Genomic DNA, 4,623 nt, shown 5'->3' on the forward strand with positions numbered 1-4,623 from the left:
CCAAATGTAATGGCAACACATAAACAGTTGATTCACATACACACATACATGGGGGAAAACAGAGGCACCATTCCTCCTCCTTTCCCTCAAGAGAGCAGCACACTCTTGTGACCTTCCCAGAGCCGTGTCAGCCTCCTAGCATGCCACATCACCCTCCCCAGCAACCACATAGAGAGCTGCCATTCCACGAGAGGGACCAGCTGGGCTGCCACCATCCGATCAGGGATTGCTGCACCAACAACAGCAACCTCGGTAAGTCCAAGATCCACCTTTCTCAAGCCACTTCCTGCAGAATAGAAGCACAGTATGTATCAATGTTTGTTTGTTTTAAAAACATCTGTACAACCAAAACCATGCCACTTAAACCTGTGCAATTCAAGGGAGAAGTGTGCACAAAAGTGGTTTACCATTCCCTTTGTCTGGGGGGGGGCACCATGGGACTATGCAGCTTGTCCAAGGCTACATTGGCAGGTTTTTCATCCTCCTTTCAGCTTGGTCTTTCTGTGGACCTTTACAAATTAAAAGTATTTCTGAAGTGCTTTTTGTGCTGTGCAGGAATGGCAGTTTAGCACATTTGCTGCAGAAACCCCAGCTTTCCAGACTGTGATAGGTATGGCACAGTGGCAGCTGGTGATTTTAGTGTGCATATTTCAGGAGCTATCCAATGTGCTGAAGCTTCACCTTCACCTCCAAGTTCAGGACACCTCCTTTAAGGTGCAGACTGAAAGCAAACCTGGAATCACTGGCTGCCACTGGCAAGGCAGCAAATGCAGCTGTTGATCCAGTCAAAGACATCTGTAAAGTTGGCTCACCAATTATCTCTAGAAGCAAAAGGCAAACTGGGACTGAAAGGCAGTGCTTGGGACAGAAACATATTTTATTCATCACTCATTATTAGATCTGAAATATGTTAGTGTTGGAGAGACATAACTGAGGCAGTTTTTCATGTTTGATACATCAGATTTCTGGGGAATCTCACACTTAAGTTGCCAAGACCAATAGCAAAGCAAGCTGATTTTCAAAATACTGGGAGATGAGAGAGGTTCTTGTCATAGCAGATCCCATATGACCAGTTCAAATTATTAGGAGGCCCACAGTTTCACCGCCCTGTCTGATGCTAATTATACATCCTGAAAAAAAGGATTGGTCAACTGGTGATACACAGGCCTCAAGTTGTCTCCAAAGCAATTTGAGTTGGCCCCTAGCAATCATAAAATTATAGAACTGTCCAGTTGAAAGTGACCCCAAAGGTCATTTACTACTCTACTCCCTGCTAAAGCAGGAAATGAGTCCTGTCCAATTATTTTTTAACCAGTTATTGAATTTAAAAAGCGTTCCACTCATAAAGGAATGAAAGATTGTTTGATATTATATGTAACCAAATTACTGGCTAAAATCCTATTGCTTAGCATAGTAAAACAGATTGGAATAGGCCCATTGAATCCAAGGAGATTTGGTGAGTCAACTCCTCTGTTAAACTCCATTGATTCAAATGGACCTACTCTAGTTGTGCCTTACTTTAGTGCAGTAAAGCAAAATTAGAGGATGCTGATTTGAATCAATGGAACTTATGGAGGCGTAGACTCACCAAATCCCTCCTGATTCAATGGGCCCATTCCAGTGCAATGTACCATCTCAAACAACATGATTTAAGCCAGCATCTACATTAACTGAAGAAGCAACACTGCCTTTGATTTCACTTATCCACTTGCCATGACATTGGGTAGTTTTGTGATTTGTACATCTACTGAACATAGAAAATGAAACTTGCAGTCCAAGCAGTATTTATAATGTGACTATTTCCAATGCAAGTGTTATTGGCCCTGACATAATAGCTGGTATGATATGTAATGATGCCACCAACATTTCTGATATTGTTGCCGTTCCTTAAACATTACTTTGAGTACTGTGGAAATGGAAACCTATGTCTTTTGTGGACTCTGTACCATTGCAATCAATGTATGAGCAGGCTGAAGATGCACATGTGTGCATGTATGAATAACTGCACACATATGTGCATGCAGAGAGAGAGTGAGAGAGCATGAGAGCAGCACAGAGAGATGTTCTCCATTGTTCTAGTGAATACTGGATTTCAGCTAAAGCCTTGTATTCACAACGCCATTAAAACAGAAGCAAAGGTTATTCTTGAGGAAAGAACATTAATCAAATCCTCTTGAGAGCATTTGCAGAGGTAAAACTATGGCATAAACTGAGAAGAACTAGGAGAATGGTAATAATTTCTAAAAAGGTAGTAAAATATAGCTTGCTGAAAAATAATAAATTTTGAAATAGTTGAATCTGCATCTGGGAGTGCTTCCCTGCCTTCCTTCCCTCTATCACACGCACACCCACTCACTCACTCACAGAGTGGGTGGAGCCCAAGAAACATGCCTCCCTGTAATTCCGTGGAACAACTTCCCACTCTCAAAAGCACCACTGAATGTTGGGGATGTATTTAGGCCACAACCCTACAAAGAAAATGGCTGGAAGGACAGCCATTTTTCACTGCCCTTTTTCTGACTGCTTGTACAGCTGACGTTGCAGCCTGTGCATAGCTGGTCACACAAAAGACAGCTGTAGGGAGCAGAGCAGGGTGGAGATGTGCAATGGCCCTTATACAAATGTGTAATTCATCAGGCAATTTTGCATGTTCAGTTTAAGGTTTTCAGATACTCTCGTGTTTGTAACCAATGGTTGAAGAGAACAACAGATAAATTTGCTGTAGGATCGGCATTGGGACGGTGTGCCTGTTGCATTTGACTTGTGGCCACAGATGCTCCATTCCCATCTCAAACATTAGCAGTATTTATTGTGGGAAGAGCCCAGTTTCTAAAGCTCCTGCAATGGGGCTGGGGGCTGCATTTTAATGGAATAGGGGGAGAATAAATCTATTTTTTGTTGCCGGACCAACACCTAGTGATCATACTAATTGAACTGCTGTGAAAACCTCTGTTACTAAGCACTGACTGGTGCTACAGTGCATTTTTCTTTACTTATAAATATATTTAAGGTAGCAAAATACCACTATTATGGGAACTGGTATCTTTATTGTATTACAATAGTGAAGTGAGAAGGATATGACTTTTGACTTTAATTTATCATTAGCTCCATGTGACAAATGGCTTACTGGGAGAGATGATGTTGTTCTGTTTCTCTTCCCAGTTCAGGGCCATTTATCAGTACATTACAGATATCTTCTTGGACATTAGCCTTCTCTGCAAATAAATATATCTGGAGAAACTATATCTGAGCACACAAGCCATTTTTCAGCATGACACATTTCCTTCACACACCCGTCTCTCTAAGAGCAGGTGGTGAATGCTTACAGGACTGGAGCCAAAGACTGGGGCATTGTGAAACAAGAAGCATGCTCCATATAACCCAATTAGAGGTTTCTGTTTCCCACCATGAATTTGCAGAGCCATAGAAGAACTCGTAATTTTTTTTTGTTTTTCTTATTAGCAAATTATATTTAAAGGATTCACATTTTGTGAGGAACAGGAACAATGCTACATGACTAACCTGCTCTTAATGTCAAGGCTATATTAGAGCTTGGAGGTGTTATCTCATTAGCGTTCAGAAACAATGCAGGGGTGCCTCTGGTCTGTGTTTATGCAGGGGACTTCAGAATGCACACACACACACACACACACACACAGATACACACCAGAGACTGTTTCCCTAGCAAGCCTTTAAAACTAAAGCTCACATGGGCTTTCTTGTAAGCTGGAGCATCGAGGCCTTATCATGGTTGCTTGTAGTAGTACTGTTTGGGCTTTACTCATCGTCCTGACTTTTTTTGAAGACAGAAAAGTATCAAAACAAATGTGTTTTTCTGAAGGGGGAAAAACCCCACCAGAATATATGTTTTGGAATTACTTAAATTTCAGGACTACCTTCTCTATTCCATGTAACAATATAAACCCTGCTGTAGCGTACAGATAATCTACTCCAATATGCTGTCTCTCCTACTGGCCAGTTGGATGCCCGCAGGAAGCATTTGTTTGCCAGTAGCTGAGATTGAGAAGCTGATGCCAGAGTCAGTATCTAACCATAATGATTAATACTACAGATAGCCTTCTTTCATCTCCTTTTAAGAACTATTTAACTTGGCTGGCAGGGTAACTGTGAGAAGAGCCAGCCTGTGTAGCCTTGGACAAGCTGTCAAGTCTCAAAGCATCCTGTGAAGAAGGGAAGAGTAAATTAATTTCTGAGTACTCTATATGTAGAAAACCCTGAAAAGGGTTGCCATAAATAAGAATCAGCTTGACAGAATGTAATTATCATTATTAACTTGGTAGCCATCAGCAAGAGGCAGCAGAACTGTGCTTTTTGAAAAAAGTACTCCCCTTTGTTATGAATCTGCCACTGTCGATACGTATACAATGGCTCTAGATTTTAGCATTTTTCTCCATGCCAGGCAAAATTGTATAATCTCGTCATAATCATAACCAAACTGCAGAGTTGGAAGGGACCCTGTGGATCGTTGAGTCCAGCCCCTGTGAAGGAGGCATAATAGGGAATCCAACTAAACCACGGAGGTAACTTCTGTTACATCTTGCCTTACTTAGTTTTTCACTAGGTTAAACTGTTTTCAGCATGGTAACAGTTATTTGTATGGAA

Source organism: Pogona vitticeps, chromosome 4 (assembly GCF_051106095.1).
Source record: "Pogona vitticeps strain Pit_001003342236 chromosome 4, PviZW2.1, whole genome shotgun sequence".
Lineage (NCBI taxonomy): Eukaryota > Metazoa > Chordata > Lepidosauria > Squamata > Agamidae > Pogona > Pogona vitticeps.